The following is a 25,256-nucleotide window of genomic DNA, read 5'->3' as shown; positions in this document are numbered from 1 at the left end:
GGAACACTCCGGCCATTCGAACCATTTGGCAGTATGGATATGCATGGTGTCCATAATGGTGTGATGTACCCGTTCCATTAGACGGATAGCGTCCATCCTACCAAGAACCCCCGACCAGGAGGTAACTTGCGAGCGCCAATGTAGCGCTATCGTCCAGTGGACAGCACAGAACAGTGTATTGATCAACCTTTGGGTGGGGCGGGAAACCCCTGCTATAGGAGCGAACAACAGACAGTGTGCAGGTGACAAATCAACCACGGATCCCACAATCGAGGACACCGTGGTGCGTACCTGATCCCAAACCCCCTGGAGCTGGGGACAGCTCCAGAAAATATGGACCAGAGAGCCTGTATCCGGGCAACCCCTAAAACAGCGATCAGGAACCGTGGGGTAAAACCTGTGAATCCTATCCGGGGTGAGGTACCACCGAGTATGAAGCTTCACAACGGTGTCCCTCACCGCCATAGATCTAGCACACTTATGCATATTCACAAGCATCACACTCCATTCCTCAGGCGTGAACTCTGTGTCTAAATCAGCCTCCCAGAGGCACATCGCCCTAGTTTTCTCTGGCATTTGGGATTCCAGAAGGTGTTTGTACACCGTAGAAATAATACCCCTGTCTCTGGAGTGTCTATAGCATAAAGATTCAAATTGGGTATTAGCGATGTCACCTAAAGAACTATAATGTGTCTGAAAAAAATGTCTAATCTGGAGATATTTGTAGAATTCGGCCCTTGGCACCTCATGTTGTGATTGGAGTTGTGAAAAGGAGGTGAAGGCACCTCTTCTACCCGAAAGGTCCCGCAGAGTGACCAAAGACCTTTGGATCCACCATCTGAAGACAACAGGAGACCCAAACGCCAGGGGGAATCTCCTATCGCCCAAAAACGATGCCAAAGTAGGCCTGTTAGGTCGCAGTCGAAATTTAGTCTTATACAGTGACCAGAGGTATAAGGAGCTACTCACTATGTTATTGAGAGGGGCTAAGTCCCTTGGACGGAGATTCTCCTGCCACAGGACACCCGGGAGGAAATAAGGTCGCAAAGACTGAGTTTCAAATTGCAACCACGGTATACCAACCGTTGGAGCATGCCATTGAGCTGTCTGGGCCAACCTGGCCGCTAAGTAATATAGCCATACATCTGGGAGTCCCAAGCCGCCCTGTAAAAGTGAGCGATGCGTCAGATGTCTCCCTAGCCTGGGCCTCTTTCCCAGCCATAGAAAAGTGTTAATATCGCGTTGTAGCGAGGTGAGGGCTTGGCGTGACACATAGATAGGGAGAGCCCTGAAGTAATATAAAAGTTTCGGGACAATAGACATTTTAACCGCTACCACCCTCCCAATCAAAGGGATACGAAAAGTTGACCACAAACGTAGCCACCTCCGAACCATTGTAAAGGCCGGAGGATAGTTGGCGCTATAGATTTCTGGTAAGGAAGGAGCTAGCTGGACCCCTAGGTATAAAATGGTGTTTTTAGAGAGAGAGAGACCAAAATATGAGCGCAAATTAGAAACTTCTGCAGGGGTAAAGTTGATAGGAAGGGCAGCACACTTAGCTATATTCACCCCCAAGCCCGAAAGCTTGTGAAAGGTGCCCAAGAGCTCCAGAAGATTGGGAAGAGCTATCAAAGGATTGGGTAAAAACAATAGGACATCGTCCGCGTAAAGGCTAAGCTTGTACTCCCCTTCCTCTTTCAAGTAACCACCTATGTTTGGATTAGTAACAATGGCCCTGGCAAGGGGCTCCAGAGCCAAGGCAAATATAAGTGGGGACAGGGGACAGCCCTGGCGGGTGCCCCGACTTATAGGGAAAAATTCGGAGGAACTACCGGGGAGTTTGATCCTAGTATGGGGTCTATGATACAGTGCTTTAAAACCATTAATGAATTCGCCCCCAAATCCAAACCTGGCCAAGACCCGGTCTAGATAGGGCCAGAGGACACTGTCGAACGCTTTTTGGATATCCAACCCGAAAATCAAAACTTTACGGGAGAAAAGGTTCGCATCTTGAATGATATTCGTTGCCAAACGAATGTTATCAGTGATCTGCCTATTGGGGATAAAACCAGTCTGCTCCGGTGACACAAGGGCACCTACAATAGGGGCCAATCTATTTGCCAATATCTTTCCTAGTATTTTAATGTCATTATTTAACACCGAAATGGGCCTAAAATTCTGGGGTAGGGAGTGGTCTTTATGGGGTTTGGGGATCAGGGTCATATGAGCATGCAGCATCTCGTCAGGGAGAGTCTGTCCTTGCAGCGTCTGATTAATGAGTCTGGACAATTTAGGGGCCAGGATCTGTGAAAATTTCTTGTAATACGTGGAGGTGTAGCCATCCGGGCCAGGGGCTGTAGAGGATTTGAGTGTCTTAATAGTGTCCAACACCTCCTGTTCGGTGCAGGGGGCGTTAAGTGTGGCCCGCTGTGCATCGGAAAGGGATGGAAGGGGGAGCGAGTTCAGCCACTCATCTACATTATCCGGCATTGGATGCGAGGGGGAAGATAAAAGATCTCGGTAGAAGGATGAGAAAATTTTGAGCACCTCATTAGGGTGTGAAACCAGAGTACCTTTGTCATTTTTCAATTTATAAACATGAGTAGGTTGTAAAGATTGGTGTAGTTTACGCGAAAACATCTTGGAAGCCGTGTTACTATGTAGCAGAAATCTAGCTTTTGACCACCGAAGTGATTTCTCGGTACGTTCCGAGAGGATATTGTCTAGTTCGGTACGCTTTTGATTAATCAACAGAAGGACATCAGGGGAATGTGCCTGTACGTGGGACTGGTAGAGGGCACGCAGCTCACGTGTGAGGGCCTGAATCTTAGCATTACATTGTTTCTTCCTAGTGACTGCTATTTCAATCAAACGACCACGGAGAACCGCTTTATGAGCGGTCCAAAGAACCTGGGGTGAGATGTCCGGGGTGTCATTGATCGCGAAGTAGTCTGCTAGGTGGCTCTCAATCTGAGTATGGGTAGTGGGGTCTGAGAGTAAGGAATCATTCAATCGCCAGGAGGCAAGAGAGGGGGAGAGGCCCACGTGGGAGGTATGAAAGGCTACAATCTGATGGTCAGACCATGGGCACGGGTGGATAGTAGTGTGTGTGGAATTGGCCAAAAGAACCGGGGAAGCAAAAATATAATCAAGCCTAGCGTAGCTATCGTGAGGGTGAGAGTAGTGTGTATATTCACGAGCTCCAATATTAAGGGCCCTCCAGGTGTCAATAAGCTGCAAACCATCCAATGCTTTAGAGAGAAATTTAGGGAAAACCCTAGCACTATGTGACGTTCGGCTTCTATCCTCCGCATGATTAGCCACTAAGTTGAAGTCTCCACCTACTATCAGGTGGGGGGAGATGTATCTGTCGAGAGTACGTAGGAAAAGGTGATAGAAGGCACTCTGTGCATTATTAGGGGCGTACAGATTAGCAATCGTTACCTCCTTACCCTGCAATGTACCCTGAACAATTAGAAACCTGCTATCCTGATCTTTAAACACATGTGAGGGTTCAAATGAAACAGAATTACGAATATAAATTGCCACTCCTCTGGTCCTGGAATCAAATGTAGTAGTGTAATGTAATTTATATGACTTATCAAAAAATGTGGGGCAGGCCCCCGAGGAGAAGTGCGTCTCCTGTAGTAAGATGATATCCGCCCCAATACGTTTATAGTATCGGAAGGCTTTCCTCCGTTTGTGAGGGGAGTTAAAACCTCTCACATTATGTGAGATAACACGGAGACCCATATCAGCCAGTGTTCAACCGCAAAGGTGCGGGTGGTCCGCGGGGAGAATTGGGGTTAAAATGGTTGAGTCCAAAACCAGAGGGGCCCGCATGAGCCAATATCAGGCCCAATCTAGTACCTATGGGGCCATCAGGAGGTCCGACATGAATCGGAGATCCATCAGCCCCGAGTTTATAGGCAAAGAAAATACATTCCGTCGTGAAGTCAGCAAAGCAAATAAACATAAACATAAAAATAAAACTTAACACTCTATGGGGTCTGGTTGGAAAGTCCAGCCGGACCAAGAAAATTGTGTAAATACTAGGCCTTACGGCCCAACTGCCACCTGCTACACACATGTCCCACAGTGGGTGAAAATCGTTAGTCAACTGGGAGACTATAACAAGATGAGTGTGTCCAAAGAGCCTGATACTCAGGTCTCTGGGACTAAGGATACGTGAGGAATGGTGTGCAGGTATGGAAGGGGGGAAGCGCAGCTACGAATGTCAGAGAGGGTGAGGCCACAGGGAGGTAACGAAAAAACAAAGTCAATTTCCTCAGCCTCCCGGGACATGGAGAAAACAGATGATGTAGTAGCCGAGCACCTGTTGAGCATTAGAAAATGGGGGCATTGGGAGATACAAGGACAGACGAAGGGAGGAATTCTGAAGAGGTCACGGTATGGAGAAACAGACCTCAAACATCCGGAAGAGGCTGGAGTCTGCGAGACCTTCTGTCCCTTTGAGGCGATGGTGTAGCCCAGATAGGGGATGGTCGCGGGGTCGGTGGGTCGCGAGGCGAATGTTGTCGTTCCAGAAGACCCAGCTTCACCAAAATATCTTTGCCTTCGGATATCGTAGAGGCTATGTAGGTAGAACCGTTATGAGGCACAATCAGTTTGAACGGGAAACCCCAGCGGTACCGTATGTGGGCAGACTGCAAGGAGGAGGTAATCTCCTTCATCTTCCTTCGCTTCTCTAGTGTTGCCGGTGAAATATCCGGGTAGATCTGGACAGAAGCTCCGTCCAGTTGGATCCGAGGCATGTTTCGTGAGGCACGAAGGATTTCCTCCTTTATAAGGTAGTCCTTGAGACACATTACTATATCTCTGGGCGGCTTATCGGGAGGAGGTTTGGGTCTCAGCGCGCGATGTAGACGATCGCATGTAAAGGCTTCGGTAGACTGGTTCGGAAGTAGAAGTTGAAACAGACGAACGATCGTGGCCGGGAGGTCGGTCACCGACTCGGGGATACCTCGCACACGAACGTTATTCCTCCTGTTGCGGTTGTCAAGGTCCTCTAAGTGGTTTTGAAGTTGAACGACCGTGTCACCGAGCAGCTCATGATCCCTTCGTAAGTCCGAATAGGCAAGGTGCAGTTCGTCGTGCTTAACTTCCAGGAGGTCTGTCCTATTGCCCAGGGCCGCCATTTCCTGAGAAATCAAGCTCGTGGATTTATGCAGCTCCGCTTGGAATTTCTTCGCCAGCCTATCGTACATAGAGGACAGGCTGTCCTCCAAATCCGCTTTAGTGAGAGCGTCACCCATGCCGTGGAGCGGGCCCGCTGGACGCGAGGCTGCATCGGCCTTGGTGGAATGGGCGCCATCTTGGGACATGTCTGGTCCGTCCGAGGTCCGTAGAAGGTAGGCCGTAAGAGAGCGTTGAGCGGTCTTCCGCTTGCTTTTCTTAGATGTCGGCATGCACAAGTGGTCCCGCAGGCGATTCCCGTTATTTGTGGACCAAAAGTCGGGCCCAATCGTCCTGGGGAGTGATATAACTTCTCCGTAGCCCCGGGAGCTCAGAGACCTAGCTGCTGCCTCGTTTCCCGCCGCGCATGCGCCCCCTATATTGCCTATTCTTGTTGGTGTTTGCCATTTTGAAGACTCAGCCAATTGTTTCTGTTGGCTGTTTTGCCATTACTGTGACACTAATACAAGTTAAAGCAGAGCTCCAGTCCCCCCACCAAAAAATTAAAAGACTTTTAATATTAGGACACTTCTCTGTCCAGGGATCCTGCGATGTCGGCACCTCAGCTTTCAATCAGATTTTGGGTGCTGCAGCTGCCATTCTTTGTAAGGGGAATAGGAAGTGAAGCCTTACGGCTTCACAGTCGGTTCCCTACTGCGCATGCGCAAATCCCCCTGTGCTTTTTGAATGGCTCTGGGTGGGTGAAGGAGATAGGGGGGTCTGAACTTCCGGGGGACCTTTCTGCAGCACCAAAAGGTGCCAAATGTGGCAGCAGAGGGGTTGAGCGAACAAGCGGAGTTTTTGTCAAGCTCCATTTAAACATTTATCTCATCAGTGTGTATGTGTTTATCCCTTGTGTGAAAGCCAGGAAGCCACATGGCCAAGGTATTTCAGTGGTGTCAGCAGGGGCAATACTCTGCTCAGTGTTTAGTAGAGAACAGCGTACCCAAAATACTCAGTGGCTCCTAAGCTACATTTTAATAAAACAAGATTTAAAAATCATTAAGCTGAATTTTTAAATGCTTTAAATTAGAAATTAATGCATTTTTACACATGTGAATGTCACCAAAATGTTAAACTCTGTGCATTCCTGTCTGGGCATGGCAGCAAGTGTTACATACATTTCTTACATAGGTACATAGGTCAATATTGCTACAGCAGATTCTGTGAATGGCATGTTTTAAAACACCCGTTGGCAGTTACTGTTTGTAAGTATAAAGGGTTAGCTGCAAAGATACAGTAATTGACCCTAATGATGATCACTCTCAGTCTTTGGGCACTTAGATTGTTGTTCCACAAACTGGAAAATATCCGCGTAGGGTTAGGCTGAGAGCACAATCATGACATTCTTGTGGCAGTTCTGGGATCAAAGATTGCCACTGTCACAGAGATGTTTTCACATTTTTAGGAAAGCCAAACAGCACCTGTTTCAAACGAAAGCTTAGAAGATACTTGAGAAATTAGCAGTTGGGTGGGAAATTCCATTAATGCCGGCTGTGACATCAGTGGATTTCTTGGCAGCTCTGCTATATTGAGAATTCTATGTAAATCAGAAGGATTAATATTATTACATTTTCTAGTTTGCACAACACAGTGCCCTGCTGAGAATTACGCTGTAATGCAGAAATCCTGGGGAGTCACTCAAATCTTGATGGCATTATATTTAGAATTAGTTTGCTCTTGTGTTCAATAATGTGTCACTGCTTTTATAAATAAAGAAAATGCAAGCTGTGAGGACTAGATAATATGTAAATTTGTTGCATTGGGCCTTTAATAATATTTCCTATTCTGTTTCAGATTTAATATGAAATAGGTATTCAATAAAGCTCAATATCATTTTGTTTGTGTCTACTCTGATAAAGCTCACCAAAGAAATTAAAGGGAAGCTGGACGCACAGACATGATCTGAGCACTGGAATTATTTTTTTCCAGATCTTGATGTAAATAGACCCAAGCTTCAACAGAGTATGTATGTATATATCATCTGGGTAGGAGGGGCAGTGTGAACTGACTCATCTGGTGCCATTCCAGTTCCAACTACTGCCCCCTTGCTACTGCTGCCATTCCAGTTCCAACTACTGCCCCCTTGCTACTGCTGCCAACTATCAATGAGCCAATGGGGTCCACAGAAGACAGCCTATAGCGACAAGCATGACCAATTATTGTCCAGCGTGACAATGGAAATCTGCAAGGAAGACAGCAGCCAGATTTCACTGTTGGTTAAAGATAAACTGCAACAATTTTTGTAGCTGCTGATATAAAAAAAAAAAAAAAATTGATGCTGGAACTCTACTTTAAAAAGACAAGCCATAAGTAAACCTGGCCATACTGTTATCAAATTTAAACCTTTTTCTTGCTAAATCAGCCAAAATCACATCTAAGGGTGGCCCTCTCAGCAACACCCAAATCAAAAAGCACCTGGCACACTACACACTCCTAAACTGCTTGATATAGAGGGCTATCAGGGGGAGAGGCATGTGCTTCTTGTCCCAGCATACAGTGCCTGACATGCTGCTGGATCCCGAGTGGTTGGACTGCAGCAATCCTCTCTGAAGGTTTGTTAGATCCCGCTATGTGCATGTCGTGCAAATCAGACCCAAACTTGGGTGGAGTCATCTACCCTTGAATTCTAGGGTGTAATATCAGCATACAGTTGTGCTCATACGTTTACATACCCTGGCAGAATTTATGATTTCTTGGCCATTTTTCAGAGTCTATGAATGTTAACACAAAAACTTTTCTTTCAGTCATGGTTAGTGTTTGGCTGAAGCCATTTATTATCAATCAACTGCGTTTACTCTTTTTAAATCATGATGGTAACAGAAACTACCCAAATGACACTGATCAAAAGTTTACATACGCCTTGTGATTTTGTCCTGATAACATGCACACAAGTTGACACAAAGGGTTTTGAATGGCTATTAAAAGGTAACCATCCTCATCTGTGATTTGTTTGCTTGTAATTCGTTTGTGTGTATAAAAGTTCAACGTGTTTCTGGACTCCTGACAGATCCTTGCATGTTCATCCAGTGCTGTACTGACCTTTCTGGATTCTGAGTCATGGGGAAAGCAAAAGAATTGTCAAAGGATCAGCGGGAAAAGGTAGTTGAACTGTATAAAACAGGAAAGGGATATAAAAAGATATCCAAGGAATTGAGAATGCCAATCAGCAGTGTTCAAACTCTAATCAAAAAGTGGAAAATGAGGGGTTCTGTTGAAACCAAATCACGATCAGGTAGACCAACTAAAATTGGGGATGCAAAGAAAAAACCCACAAATAACTTCAGGTGAAATACAGGAATCTCTGAAAACATGTAGTGTGGTTGTTTCAAGATGCACAATAAGGAGGCACTTGAAGAAAGATGGACTGCATGATCAAGTCTCCAGAAGAATCCATTACTAGACGAATGCCACAAATTACCCCCCCCCCCCCCCACTACAGTATGTCAAACAGCACAGAGACAAGCCTCAAACCTTCTGTCAAAGTCATTTGGAGTGATGAGACCAAAATTTTGCTTTTTAGCCACAACCATAAACGCTACATTTGGAGAGGAGTCAACAAGGCCTATGATGAATGGTACGTAGGTGGATCGCTGATGTTTTGGGGATGTGTGAACTACAAAAGGCACAGGAAATTTGGTCAAAATTGTTGGCAAGATGAATGCAGTATGTTATCAAAAAATACTAGAGGAACATTTGCATTCATCAAACAGGAAGCTGCGCATGGGACATACTTGGACGTTCCAACATGACAATGATCCAAAACACCAAGTCAACCTATCATTGGCTACAGCAGAATAAATTGAAGGTTCTCGAGTGGCCATCTCAGTCTCCTGACCTCAATATCATTGAGCCACTCTGGGAAGATCTCAAACGTGCAGTTCATACAATACAGCCCAAGAATTTAGAGGAACTGGAGGCTTTTTGTGAAGAGGAATGGGCAGCTTTACCATCTGAGAAGATAAAGAGCCTCATCCACAAATAGCACAAAAAACTTTTTCATTGATGTTAAAGGGTACACGGTATTAAGAGCAGGGATATGTAAACTTTTGATCTTTGTCAATTAGATAGTTTCTGTTGCCATTATGATTTAAAATGAGTAAACAGTTGATTGATAATAAATGGCTTCATCCAAACACTAACCATAAGTGAAAGAAAAGAGTTTGTGTTATCATTCATATTCTCTGAAAAATGGCTAAGAAATCATAAATTCTATGAGCACAACTATAGTTAGTAGGTTGGCTTGCTGACACACACCTTTTGTGTTAGTCAGCACAAATGGCATTAAAGCGGAATTGAAGTCCACTGTAAGAAACAGTGAGCAGGCAGAATTTTATTGCAGAAGAGACCTGCACGGTTTCTTCTGCAATAAAATGCCTACCTGCCTACTCACATCTTCTCCAATGCTGCAACCTGAGTTGAGCATGTGCAACTCAGCTTAGACCAGGCCAGTCCAAAATGACTAGCCCCTGCGCATGCCAATGAAGAGGCAAGAAGACCAGCATGCATCTCCTCCTCCTGGCGGCCCACACTTCTCACACACCATGGCAGCCAAGTGACTTAAAGGTGCACACTTGAAAAGATGCTGGGGAAGGACAGTCCATGTGAGGTTGATGCGGGGTGAGGCCAGGGGTGGATGGATGGGCTGAGCCTGAGGAAGGTCTCTATATACAGGAAGGAAGGTGGGTGTATATGTAGCTATATACGCAAAGCTTCCTTCCTGTAAATAGAGACCTTCCTCGAGCATCACTGACTGCAGATATACATCATCTGTCCTGTATACAGCTAGAAAAAAAAAAAAAAATATATATATATATATATATATATATATATATATATATATATATATATATATATATACACATACATACATACACACATACACACATACATACACATACATATACACACACACACACACTCACCATGATGAATGATGCCTTCTTTCTCCTCCGGGCTTATCTCTGTGCAGTGCAGCCAGTCACCAAGTCCAGTGTGTGTGTGCTCTAATTATCCCCTGCCTGGGTCCAGTCTGCCACGGATGGAGTGGCGAGAGTGCGAGAAGCGGGATTTGGGAAGTGTGTGCAGAGCAGAGGGGCGGCTGTCACTTCCGGAGGCTTACCGGAGGAGGTCCGGTCTGGGCCCGGCTGAGAGTCAAAGAGGCGCAGCTCAGGCCTTGCTCTGCATCCATTACAGTCCACAAGTGAGTGATGGGAAACCGGAAGTGACGCCGTGGTTCAGCAAAATGCACCACCCATACTCCTCTGGACCGCGCCAATGACAAATGAGCACAGTAGCCTCTGGTACAATCATTGTACAGTGGGGATGTTCATGGGAGCATCACTTGCACCCTGAACACTCTCTAAAGACTGCCCAATGAAGCTTCTCCGCCACAATCAGCTGATTGCAACATGTCCAGATAGCAAGGATAACCGTCAGAAACCATGAAACAGACTGAGACAGAAGTACAATCAAATCACACTTGTTTATTAATAAAAATAAAAAGGTAAATAGAAAAAAAACTTAGTCAAGCATAGCCAGAGTCCAGTAGCCAGATCGGGTAGTCAGCCAGTGCAAAGTTCATTAACCAGATCGGTTAATCAGCCAGGCCAGAAGTCAGGGATCCAAGGAGAGCAACTGCAAGCAGGATAAGAAGCCAGGAGGGATGTCAGCAAGCCAGTCTTGAAACAAACAGCAGGAGATGGTTCCTTGTGACGTAACCAACGCAAAAGGCAAAGGAAAAAGTGAGCTGGAAGGCTTTAAATAGGCAGGTCAGACGAGCATCATTGGGAACAGCTGGTAACTGTGGAAAGAGCTGGCAATTAGCCGACAGCTGAGAGGCCAGCCCAGAGGAGGAAGGGCTAAGCCAGCCCTGACAATAACTTGCCACAAATTTGTGGCAGTGTTGAATTGTAAGTCTGTTAACTTGCTGCACATTTTTATTAGCAGGTTCTACACTTGTAGAGCACTTGAAGCACGAGTTCTAATTGACACTTTTCCAATTTGTAGCAAATTTGCGTGGCAAGTCTCTAGCAAGAGCAAAGTTGCAGTGGTGAGAATACAGCAAGAGCTCTGCAGGTCTACAGCATGAAAATTCAGCAACAGTGACACCTGTGGTGGGATGACTATAGCACAACATAACTGAACCAAAACTTACAGTAGTCTTGCAGAATGTTTGCAAAGAAGTTGATCTTGAGTCATAGAACGAGACTTCAATTGGCTGCAATTGTGCAACATCTGTGAAGCCTGGGATGTATAGCAATACCTTAGCAAGTCATTTTCAAACTTGCAGCACAATTGTTTGCTATCTGGGTGCCAAACTTCCCATAGACAGCAGTATGTCTGGCACCTGTACACACTTAAAGGACCCCCTTTTTTTCATGAGTAGCTTTGGGGGGGGGGCAGCGCCCCTGTATTGACGGACCACCACGGTCATCTAGTGATACTGCCAGCCTATTTTGTTTTTTAAACTTCCTTTATCAGACCAAGCTGTCCAGCAAGAGTGGTAGTTAGAAGGTTGAAATAAACCATCTACCACAGGCAGGGGTGCTTAGAATGGTCAACGTTTATTCAATTATTTAAAACCTTATCACAAAAGGAAAATAAAAAATATTGCTTCAACTACTTAATAAGTGTTAGCTGGAGTTTGGCTTTAAATTTTTAGTCCCTTATGTAAAGTCCATGTAAATCTACTAGTCCATCTAACACAACCCTTAGCACTTATCGACAATGCTGCTGTCCAAGGGTGTCTACATTGCCCCGCCATAGTTGCAGTGGTGGAAAGCAGCCACCCAGGTGTGTTACTGCCGATCACCAGAAAAAAATAATGGAACAAAAGATTGAAAAAAACTAAAACTAATGCAGCCACCACATTCAATGATTGGTAAGCTCTAAAATATGTTACTCACTTTCCTTCCTTAGAATGTACCCATACGTCCCTGGATGGGAGTGCTGATATCTTTGCCATGGCTGCAGCCATGATACATATAATATTTTAGAGCCTGCAATTCCCTACATGGTAAAAGTCATCCAAGCGGTTATACAGCCACCTGATCACTTTTACAGGTGGCGGTAGGGGATCTCCTTCCTCCTGCCACCTTTTCTGGGCTCTCCTGTCCTACATTCTAGCCTGGGACCATTAAGTGACTAGCTGCATTGGATGTACTGTGAAGAGTGTAAGGAATAGAAGATCCTTCCTCTTTTCTGCGATGTCAGAATTGGGACACAAGGATTTCATCACTTCCAATTTTGGTTTGTTTACAAACCGTTATCAGCTTGTAAAACAGGCAATCAAATGGAGCTTGGTTTGATTGGCTGCTTTGGTTGGCAGAGAAGAGATCTGGGGTCTATTTGGACTCCAGATCTCTTCATAAAGAACATGTCATAGCCCATACATTTAAATAAAATAAATAATAAAAAAATGAAAGGGACCCTGCCCCCTCGTCCTCATGCATGCATATGTAAACAGTGATTGCACCACACATGTGAGATAACTCTGCAAACAGAGTGAGAGCAATAATTTTAGCACCAGACCTCTTGTTTAAATCCAAAATGGTAACCTGTAAAGGCTTTTAAAGTGTTGCCCATGGATAATTAATTGTAACGTAGTTTGTTATTCCATGGGTGTGCGCAATTTTAAAGCGTGTTAGGTATCCATTTACTCGGGGTTAACAATATCTTTTGTATTTAACCACTTCAGCTCGCAAAGATTTGTCACCGCGTCACTTTAACTGGTAATTGCATGGTCATGCAATGCTGTACCCAAACAAAATTTGTGTCCCTTTTTTCAAACAAGTAGAACTTTCTTTTGGTGAAATTTGATCACCTCTGCCGGTTAAATTTTTTTCACTATAAACCAAAAAAAGTGACAATTTTGAAAAAAAAATAACAATATTTTAGACTTTTTGCCATAATAAATATCCTGAAAAATGTTTTTAAAAAACAAATTTCTTCATCAGTTTAGGCCAATATATATTCTTCTACATATTATTGGTATAAAAAAAAAAATGCAAAAAGCGTATATTGATTGGTTTGCACAAAAGTTATGGCATCTACAAACTATGGGAAAGATTTATGGCATTTTATGGCATTATTTATGGCATTACTAGTAATGGCGGTACTGTGACATCGCGGCGGACAGATCAGACACTTGACACCTTTTTGGGATCATTGACATTTTACACAGCTGTGTAAATGTCACTGGTAGGCAAGGGGTTAACACTAGAGGGTGATCAAGATGTAAATGTGTTCCTTAGTTAGTGTTTCTTACTGTATGGGGATGCGACTGACTGAGGGAGGAGACATCGCTGTTCCTACTTTCTAGGAACAAATGATCTGTCTCTTATCCCCTGACAGAGCAGGGATTTGTGTGTTTAAACACATAAATCCCTGTTCTGGCTCTCGTGCCCATGATTCCGAGTCACAAGCATCGGGTCCCCCATCGTGCCGCTGGCCGTGGGCTCTTAAAGGAGACAAGGTACCCATACGTTGTTTTGTGCACCCGTGCCATTTTGCCGATGTATATCGGCGTGAGCCGGTCGGCAAGTGGTTAACTGAAAGTTTGGTATTATATTGCGTTTGTGTGCACTAAAATTCATTTAAAATTTTTGGTTTTCCTGAAAATTTTTGTTTGATAAACTGCTGCGCAAATATTGTGCAACATAAAAAATTTGCAACAGCAACCATTTTATTCTCCAGGGCCTTTGCTTAAAAAATATTATTTGGGGGTACCAAGTAATTTTCTGGGAAAAACATGTGGATTTTTACATGTATGAGAGAAATGTCAGAATTGGACTGGAGGTGGTTAAATGTTTTTAGGTTTAGTTACGCTTTAAGAGCATGTCATGCTTTACGATCTACCCCTTCTCAGGGTGTATCTTGAATCTTTCTTCAGATTCTTCTAATGCATGCACAGCTCAATGTGTATTTTCGAAGGAAGACTGTGAGCAGGCAGCTACAGTGTTTAATATTGCAGAAGAGGCATAGCATACTGTATCTCTAATGCAATCAACATCTGCCTGCCCACAGTTTATTAGTTATGTTTAGTTCCCCTGTAATTACCAGTACTAGTATGGCTCATGAGTGATGATATGCATGGCTAAGGGTGGGTTGACAGTTTTCACTTTTAATATTCATGGGATGGGTATTTTTAATAAGGAAGCTCCAGTTGATTATTTATATTATATATTTTCTAAGAAAGCATTTTTGTATTAAGATCAGTCCGTCAAACAGTTTCTTCCTCTTTATTGTGAATCAACTTCTTATTCATGTACGACTCCCTGCTGCTATATTTCCCTCATTTCCTGTCTGGTGAAACTGTTGTCCCAGTGACATTGAGCGAGGATAACATTTCTCTAACTAAACCATAGACTGCACTAAATCTCCACAGGGGATCTAATCCTTACTCACTCTTTCCAACACAAAAACAAAAAAATTCTGGCTAGACATACACTTTAGAGTGGAACTTTACCCAAAACAACTTGATAAAAAATAATGTTCTTTATGTAGCACCCTGCTCCTGAAGTGCAGACGCTATTAGTTTTTTTTTTTTCCAATTTAAATTGTCTGAGGCTGTAGTTTGGCTCAGCATAATTTCTCTAAAACATCTGGCTTCTGTACCAGTCCAGTTGGGTTGCACCGATTCCCACCTGTCCGTAGGTGTCGCTGTCACCGTCAGAGGGTGTGGAACAGCAGCAGGCTGGATGCATTGAATACCACCTCTTGCTCGGAAATGGTTCAGTGGGTGTGGTTTCCCTGCTATGCATTCTGGGAGAGGGTATTTAAGGTACCAACACTATTTTTCTGGGTTCGTTTTCCGGGGTCCGTAATCCCAACCCCAGGGCCCTCCTGGCCTGGGGTCTTTGATGCATGGTCTTGCACCTTGGGGCCTGCTGACCTGAGGCTTCACAACTGGTAGTGTAGGCCCAGGAATGCCTTGGGGCCTACTGATCCAGGGGTGGTCCTGTGCTGTCTCGCCTGTAGGGAGAAGCCAAGGAAAGCTGGAGGATCCAGGGGAGGACTTTTCCAGTGGAGGACCGAGCGCAAGGCTGGTGTCTCTGGAGGAGCCTTGAAACACAGTTTGAGGACGCATCCTGGATCAATATCCTTACAGTATCTCCGGGTCGGCTGAAAGAATCTGGTACTGTATGGTAGCTCTTTCTAAAAACTCTCAAGAATCTAAGTTCAATTACCAAGTCTGTGGCAGAGACTTTTTTGCGCATCTACTTTCAAGAACCACCAAGTTCAATTAACAAGTCTGTTGGCATATCATCGGCTGCTAGGTCAAGTGAGAGGGGCCTATCCGGTGACTGCTCGATCCAGTCCGTGGAGCTGTTTGTCCTTTGGATCTGATTGATACCTCTAACTCACAGTTACTAGGTGCCTGAACTCCCCCTTATCCTCTAACCCTCTATTGAAGGACTGTGTCTTGTGTCTTTCTTTGACATTACCCCTAAATAAATCTTCAAAAAAGGACCACGTGTCTGATATCTTCATTTGGGATACTTTCCACTTGATCCCCCTAAGATGAAGAGGCGTCCAAGAGAGGTAACGGTAAGCCCAAATAAAACCAGCAGCTCCTTTGGGGGTTAGTGCTACATTTAGGAAGGAAGCATACATTCCACAGTAATAACTATGATACCAAAATTAGTAGGCGCTATAAATTGCCTCCAGCGTTGTCCTGGATTCTTCTTGCCGGAGGCAGCCAGTTTGCTGAAGCCCAGAGCCCCTGAGCAGAAGTAAATCATAAAGCGGAATCAAACCCATCAATTTTACAGTTTCAAAAACAGCCACATTCCTGGAATGTCAGGATTGCCAACTGTCGCATTTCCATGTGTCTGCAACCAAACTGTCAAACTATCCAATGGCTGGTGTCATAACTGATCACATGTGCAGCACCATGGTAGTTGTAGATCAAACAGAATCAGTTTCTTTGGCTGTAAAAGATTCTGCTTTAAATGGAGAGCAACTGAGCATGTTCAGGGCAGGGTGGGACAATGTATTGCTGGATTTTAAAAAGTAAGGTGCTTATTTTTATTGTGTTACATACCTTTTGCTATATTTGCAAAAAGGGGCCAGCCTAAGGTGATTTAGCAGGACTTAATTTTCTAACTAAAGTTCCCCTTTAAAGTAGTATTTAAACCATACAGCTAGCTATACACTAGTAGAACTTTGTTCAGAATTTTTTGTTTTAAAGACGTTTGATTTTCTAATCATTAGTGTGTCAAATCAATGTTCAAAAAAACAGCAATGGTAAAAAAAGATTGAAGGAGCGGGATGGAAAAACATTTCTGGAATGAATATATTTCTAAACAGTATATAGTTACATAGTTGGTGATGTTGAAAAAAGACACGTCCATCCAGTTCAACTTTGTGTGTGTGTGTGTGAGAGAGTGTGTGTTTATGTTAATCGTACATCACATACCCCTGTATGTTGTGGTTGTTAGGGTGCCCATCTAATAGTTTTTTGAAATTATCGATGCTCCCCACTGATACCACTGCTTGTGGAAGAGAATTCCACATCCTTACTGCTCTGACAGTAAAGAGAATGTCCATGTGTCTTTTTAAATTCCCTTTCACTGAAAAGGATTTTCCCTATGCTAGGGTCACCAGTACGGTATTTGTACATCAAAATCATATACCCTCTTAAGTGTCTCCTCTCCTGAGAGAATACGTTCAAGGCTTGTAGACTTTCTCCATAGTGGAGGTCCTCCAGTACCTTTATTAGCTTTGTTGCTCTTCTCTGGACTCTCTTCAGCTCCAGCATATCCCACCTGAGGACTGTTGCCCAGAACTGGATGAACTCAAGATGTGGCCGAACCAGAGTCTTGTCGAGTGGGAGAATTATCGTTTTATCTCTGGAGTGAATCCTCTTTTTAATGCATGCCAATATTCTGTTGGCTTTGCTTGTAGCAGCCTGGCATTGAATGCCATTGCTGAGCCTGTCATCTGCTAGGACCCCCATGTCCTTTTCCATTCTAGATTCCCCCAGAGGTTCTCCCCCTATGCCCCAACTTGCATTCGTATTTTTGGCACCCAAATGCATTACCTTACATTTTTCAACATTAAACCTCATTCGCCACGTAGTTGCCCACCCCATTCATTTGTTTAGGTCTTCTTGCAAGGTTTCCACATCCTGTGTAGAAGTTATTGCCCTGCTTAGCTTTGTATCATCTGCAAATACTGAGATTGAGCCGTTTAATTTATTCATAAATGATATAGAGGATATCATGGGAACCTAAACAGGATTGGTCCCAGAACAGATCCTTGAGGGGGCCCCACTTTCCACACCAGACCATTTTGAGTATTCACCATTTATCACCACCCTTTTCACTCACCCCTGTAGACAGTTTTCAATCCAGGTACTCACCCTATGGTCCATGCCGACAGACCTTAGTTTGTACAGTACATTTTGTGGGGAACTGTATCGAATGCTTTTGCAAAATACAGATACACCACATCTAGAGGCCTTCCTTTATCTAGATGGCAGCTCTCTTATTCATAGAAGGTTAATAGATTGGTCTGGCAAGAATGATTCTTCATGAATCCATGCTGATTACTGGTAATTATACCATTTGCATTACTGAAATCTTGGATATAATCCTCATCATCCCCTACAATTGCTTGTAGACTATTGATGTTAGGCTAGCTAACCTGTAGTTCCCAGGGATATATCTCGGCCCTTTTTTGAAATATTGGTGCCACATTGGCTTTTCCCCAATCAGCTGGTACCATTGCGGTCAGTAAACTGTCTGCAACAATTAGAAACAATGGTCTGGCTATCACCTGACTGAGTTCTTAAAGGATCCTCGGGTGTAAGCCATCTGGTCCTGGTGACTTATTAAATGTTAAGTTTTTCAAGTCTATTTCTAATTCTGTCCTCTGTTAGCCATGAGGGTGCTTCCTGCGATGTGCTATGAAAATTAACATTGCCGTCTTGGTTATTGTATCCCCCAGTTTCTTTTGTGAAGCCTGAGGAGAAGAATATAATCAAAACTTTTGCCATCTCTCCGTCTTTTGTAACCAAATTCCTTTCATCATCCTTTATGGGGCCAATATGTTCTGGTCTCCCTTTCTTACTGTTTATATACTTAAAGAATTTCTTAGTTTTTTTTTACTCTCCTCGGATATGTGCCTTTTGTGCTCTCTTACATTTCTTATTGCATTCTTTGTACAGTTGGAATACTGACAATGACCTCCCCCCCACCTTGTATTTTTTGAAGGCCTTTTCTTTTGCTTTTATATGCATTTTTACTTTGAAGTTGAGCCACTCAGAATTTTTTTCAGTGATTTTAAATGTATTTCTCATTGGAATGCACTGGCCAATATTGTAATTAATATACTCTCAAAGCACTCCCAGTTTTCATCCGTGTTCTTTGTTCCTAGGATTTTATCCCATTTAATATCGTCCAGCAGAGAACACAGTTTAGGGAAGTTTGCCCTTTTGAAATTCAGTGTCTTTGTATTACCCATGTGTTTCCTATTTCTGTAATTTATCCACTTAAGGACCGCCGTATTGCCATTGTACGTCATCACAATGGCACAGGCAGGCACAAGCACGTACATGTACGTGCCTGCCTTCCAGCGGGTGGGGGGTCCGATCCCGCTAGATACGGCGGTCCGTTTCCCTCCGGGAGCGATCCGTGATGAGGGGATGGCCGTTGGTTTCTGGCCACCCCCTCTCGATCGCTCCTGGCCAATGACGAACTTCCTCCCACTGTGTATTGTTTACACAGGAAGGAGGAAGTGATGTCATTCTCCTCGGGGCGGTCTTTTTGACCGGACTACGAAGAGAAGACTAAAAGTAAGTGTGCACCAACACTACACTGACATGTAGGCACACACAGGCACACAAACCCCCCCCCCCCCCGATCGCCCCCCGATCCCCCCCACCCCCCAGTCACAGTGTCACTGATTGCATTGATCATTTCTTTACTGATCAATGCATTCAGTGTCAGTGTAAAAGTAAAAACTGTCAGGGCAGTTAGTGTTAGGTCCAGGGTAGCCCCCTATCACCTCCCAATAAAGATTTAACCCCCTGATTGCCCCTAGAGTTAACCCTTTCACCCCCTTTTGCCAGTGTCACTAAGCAATAATTTTTCTGAACGCTGCATCAGTGTCGCTAGTGTCGCTAGGTAGCTAGTTATTTTTTTAGGTTCACCGCCAGGTTTTTATATCGCTAGGTACCCCGATATACTACCCAATAATGGTTTTAACATCCTGATTGCCCCTAGTTAACCCTTTCACCCCTTTTTGCCAATGTCACTAAGCGATCATTTTTCTGATCGCTGCATCAGTGTCGCTAGTGTCGCTAGGTAGCTAGTTATTTTTTTAGGTTCACCGCCAGGTTTTTATATCGCTAGGTACCCCGATATACTACCCAATAATGGTTTTAACATCCTGATTGCCCCTAGTTAACCCTTTCACCCCCTTTTGCCAATGTCACTAAGCGATCATTTTTCTGATCGCTGCATCAGTGTCGCTACTGTCGCTAGGTAGCTAGTTATTTTTTTAGGTTCACCGCCAGGTTTTTATAGCGCTAGGTACCCCGATATACTACCCAATAATGGTTTTAACATCCTGATTGCCCCTAGTTAACCCTTTCACCCTCTTTTGCCACTGTCACTAAGCGATCATTTTTCTGATCGCTGCATTAGTGTCGCTACTGTCGCTAGGTAGCTAGTTATTTTTTTAGGTTCACCGCCAGGTTTTTTTATCGCTAGGTACCCCGATATACTACCCAATAATGGTTTTAACATCCTGATTGCCCCTAGTTAACCCTTTCACCCCCTTTTGCCAGTGTCACTAAGCGATCATTTTTCTGATCGCTGCATCAGTGTCGCTACTGTCACTAGGTAGCTAGTTATTTTTTTAGGTTCACCGCCAGGTTTTTATAGCGCTAGGTACCCCTATATACTACCCAATAATGGTTTTAACCCCCTGATTGCCCCTAGTTAACCCTTTCACCCCCTTTTGCCACTGTCACTAAGCGATCATTTTTTTGATCGCTGCATTAGTGTCGCTACTGTCGCTAGGTAGCTAGTTATTTTTTTAGGTTCACCGCCAGGTTTTTATATCGCTAGGTACCCCGATATACTACCCAATAATGGTTTTAACATCCTGATTGCCCCTAGTTAACCCTTTCACCCCCTTTTGCCAGTGTCACTAAGCGATAATTTTTCTGATCGCTGCATCAGTGTCGCTACTGTCGCTAGGTAGCTAGTTATTTTTTTAGGTTCACCGCCAGGTTTTTATAGCGCTAGGTACCCCGATATACTACCCAATAATGGTTTTAACCCCCTGATTGCCCCTAGTTAACCCTTTCACCAGCGATCACAGTATAAGTGTCACTGGTGACGCTGGTTAGCCAGTTAGTTATTTAGGTTCCCCGTCAGGTTTTTATATAGCGCCAGGGACCCCCATATACTACCTAATAAAAATTTGAACCCCCCGATTGCCCCTAGTTAACCCTTTCACCACTGATCACCGTATAAGTGTTACGGGTGACTCTGGTTAGTTTGCTTTTTATAGCATCAGGGCACCCACCATTTATTACCCAATAAAGGTTTAACCCCCTGATCACCCGGCGGGTGATATCAATTAGGTTTTAGGGTCAGGGTCTGCGTCGCCCCAGGCAGCGCTAGGTTAGTGCCAGTACCTGATCAGATCTATACTAGCGTCCCCAGCAGTTCAGGGTTCCAAAAAAACGCATTGTTAGCGGGATCAGCCCAGATACCTGCTAGCACCTGCGTTTTGCCCCTCTGCCCAGCCCACCCAAGTGCAGTATCGATCGATCACTGTCACTTACAAAACACTAAACACATAACTGCAGCGATCGCAGAGTCAAGCCTGATCCCTGCGATCGCTAACAGTTTTTTTGGTAGCATTTTATATTTAAATCCGGAAGGCAGTGCTTGGTTTTCGGGGTCCCGTACGTGGCTAGGGTCCCAAAAAGTCCCCCACATGTGTACTCGGGAGAAGCAGCAGAATTTATTTTGGGGTGTAATTTGACTTCTGCCCATAGCATGTGTGAGCAATATATCATTTAGTGACAACTTTGTGCAAAAAAAAAAAAAGTTTGTAATATTCCCGCAACTTTTGGCAAAATATAAAATATTCCATGGACTCAACATGCCTCTCAGTAAATAGCTTGGGGTGTCTACTTTCCAAAATGGGGTCATTTTGGGGGTTTTGTGCTATTTTGGCATTTTATGGCCTTCGAAACTGTGATAGGTAGTGAGGAGTTAAATCAAAAATTTGCACCCTTAGAAATCCTGAAGGTGGTGATTGGTTTTCGGGGTGCCGTGCGCGACTAGACTCCCAAAAAGCTCTAAACTCGCTGTTTTCTATGTTGCCCCGCATTTCTACATCCGCGATCAGGTCTGTATTGTTAGTAATCAGTAGGTCTAGTAATGCATTTTTTCTTGTTGGTGCCTTCACCATCTGATCCATGAAATCGTCCTGCAAGACATTTAGGAAATGGCAAGCCTTAGATGAATGCACGGTTCCTTCTGCCCAGTCTATATCTGGAGAATTTAATTCCCCCATTATAATGACATTTCCCATCCTTGCCGCCATTCCAAGCTGTGATAGAGGGTCCCCCTCCTCCCTATGGTTAGGGGGCCTAAAGCATATGCCCAGTATTATTTTCCCCTAATTTCCTCCCTTTGAAGCTCTACCCATAAGGAGTCCATCTACTCCCTAACTCCATTAGTGATGTAATCCCTCACATTTACTTGCACATCATTCTTGATATACAGGCATACCCCTCTCCTTTTTCCCCTTCCAATCTCTACGATATATGTGATGCATTTGGAAAGTTACATCAATTCCAAAATCAAATGTTAAAAGCAAACCAAATTTTGAAGCAATTGTTCTAATGACATTCGTTAAGCTATCTGATGTATTGAGACTTTTTGAATGAATTTTCTCACAAATCTTCAATTAGTCGGTGTAGTCAAGGCAGCAAGGCTTGCTCAGGTCAGCTCAAAGAAGTGGGCTGTCACTGGAAAAAACAAAAGCTGGTAGAGAAAGGAGTAGTGCAGGGCAGTGCCCGGGGTGGTAGAATGGAATTCCACCATGTTCTGGCTGGAAAAAAACCCTGCATGTTACATCCTAAATATTGGTGTTATATGAAAGTGGATATGGCTTTTAAATATCTGTTCTTAAGTTTACATAAGTTTAATTTGCAGATACAAGCTTTTAAGAGTGTGTTCAGCCCATTAGGAGGTGTGGTTCCAGCTGAACTAATGAACGATAGGCGTCTCCCACAAAGGTGAATGGGAACTGCCAGTTCCTATGCACTAGAGGGCATATCAAACACTGGCCTCTTACATACTTTGTAGACTCCAACGGTAAAATTTCAATAAAATGGATCATATCTGCATGATGTGATCCCTCTCAAACTGCATGTCTGTTTTTTGGTTAATGGTTATAAGGAGTATTCCGACGTGTGAAAATCTGAATGTTATGCCTGTGCCAGCTGGGTGGAATCTAGATTTCTGGTGCTGATATTTCAATGCTTGTGTCCCCAAGAAATAAATGAATCTAGCATATTGTTTAATGCTAAATAAAGCAAAAACTGTTTTAGTTGGAGTCGTGCTTTAAAGGACTGCCACTTAATCTGTGTACCAGGTACCACAAGTATTAATGTTAGAGAATGAGCATGACTGGCTGTTATGCCTGTGCAACCAGCATTCATTTTTAAAGGGTAATTGAATCTAAACTTCAGCCAAAAAAATAAAAAATAAACACAAATGAATGGCCAATTAAATCATAAAATATCAAAACCAGAGTAGACAGGTGCTTGGCTAGAGAGAGAGCGCAACTATAATGGCATTGTGCTGCTGCTTTGTGTGCCTATACAAGACTCCTATGCTGACTTTCAATGCCATTTATCATCCATCCAGCACAGAGAGCTGATGGGCATGAAGGACTTGAGAGACTTTGATGCAAGCTGCACTGAATTGTGGGAATATAGTCTGAGAAAAAGAGTGATGGACTACAACTCCCAGATCTAGACTCTTAAGAGTTTTCTTCTTCCATTAGCATGCTTCCTGTCAGCACATGAACTGATTGGCTCATTGTACTGCTTCTTCCTTTCCACCCTCCAGCCCCGCTGTACAGGAACTGCAAGAGGCTGATACCAGGTCATACTCAGGCACTCTGCTGGAATTAAACAATTAGACACCTTTCACACCGAGCCGCCTAAGGCGTCATCGCTTTAGCAGCGCTATTAGGCCACTAGCGGGGTGGTTTTAACCCCCCGCTAGCAGCCGAAAAGGAGTAAAATCCGCCCGCAAAATGCCGCCGGAGCAGCGGTGGAGGAGCGGTGAGTTCACTGCTCCTTCACCGCTCCAAAGAAGCTGCTGGCAGGACTTTTTGTGATGCCCTGCCAGTGCAACACTCCAGTGTGAAAGCCCTCTGGCTTTCACACTGGAGTGAATGGAGCCACTTCTTTAGGTGATATTTTTAGCTATGTAGCGCCTGAAAAACGCCCGCAGTGTGAAAGGGGTCATACGCTTAACGATGTATTGGAGGTTTTCCATTTTTTTCTTTTGGTTGGACTAGATGTTCTTGAGTCTTTTTTTAACTTATGCAACTATGTACAGTGGGGAAAATAATTACTTCATCCCCTTCAGATTTTGGCAGTTTGCCCATTTACAAAGAAATGAAGGGTCCATAATTTTCATCATAGGTGTATTTTAAATAATAGAGACAGCAAAAACTTGATACAAATATTATAGAGTTTCAGTTCAATGAGTAAAATAAGTATTTGATCGGGGCATAGCTGGGGATGAAACAGAGGCGACAGTCTATAGATCAAATGATTGTTTAATAGCACATGTAAAACACAGTACTCACAAAGGTACAGTCAAAACAGGCATGTAGGCATGTAATTCCGGATGTCCATGAAGCGAATGGGATCCGTAAAATATATTTTTTTATTTTTATAAGGGAAGACAAAATACGCCTCACAAATGCTATATTGTCAAACAAGAAAGAAAAAGGAAAGGAGGGGGAAGCATTACTGTAAACTAGAGGGGGAAACCTGGATAAAGAAAATTTGTTTAGAACATAATCGCTGGACAGTTGTGTACTAAATCAATGTCAACTTATAAAAACTTATAACATGTACTCATCTGCATCTATGTACATGTTAAACAGTTGGAAGGTGAAACTACTATAACAGTAGGGGCTGAGTGGAGGAGGTATTATAGAGGGAGGCAGTCAAATCAGACTGCTCATCTCTATTTCCTCATTGAGGCCCCCAGGGGCAAAAGAGTCCAAAGTATAGATCAATAGGTCTGCCTCTGGCAGAGATGTTTGAAATGCTCCACCAGTGGGAGTGCTCCAGAGATGGACTCTACAATCCAGATCCTGAGGCCCGAAGAGGAATGGTCATGTTTTTTGAGGAAATACATTGAGTTTGGTTGTTAGTGCTTACTTTATCTCTGTATTTGATCCCCAGGCAAAACATGACTTAGTGTTTGGTGAAGAAACCCTTGTTAGCAAATACAGGTGGTAGTTGGTGACGAGGTTCGCACACATCTTAGGAGGGATTTTGGTCCACTCTTCTTACAGATCTTCTCTAAATCCTTAAAGCGGTAGTGAACCGCTGGAAAAAAAAACCCTGCAAGACAATAGTATAAAATAGCATAACCACATCAATACTGGGCACTTGGATGGGCACTGATAGGTGGCATTACATTATACTGTACTAATGGATGCCAATCAGTGCCAAACAATAATGCATGCCAATCAGTGATGCCCATTGTGGGCACTGATTGGCATCCATTGTGGGCACTGACTGGCATCCCTGTTGGTCTAGGGAGCATTACCTTGTGCTGGGCATCCCTGGTGGTCTGGTGGAGTCCCTGACAGTCCAGTGTGGGCATCCTCGGGGGGCTGGGCTGATAATCGATCAGCACAGACCCCCCCCCCCCTGTCAGAGGAGCAGCCCATCAGCTCTCCTCTACTCGCGTCTTGCCGATGCGAGTGAGGAAAAGCCGATCACTGGCTTTTCCTATTTACACTGTGATCAGCCATGATTGGACATGGCT

The sequence above is a fragment of the Lithobates pipiens genome, unplaced genomic scaffold (genome assembly GCF_037356315.1).
Source record: "Lithobates pipiens isolate NorthernLeopardFrog02 unplaced genomic scaffold, aLitPip1_a1.2 Scaffold_25, whole genome shotgun sequence".
Classification (NCBI taxonomy): domain Eukaryota; kingdom Metazoa; phylum Chordata; class Amphibia; order Anura; family Ranidae; genus Lithobates; species Lithobates pipiens.
The sequence above is the reverse complement of the archived record's forward strand: the minus strand, read 5'-3'. Positions refer to the sequence as shown.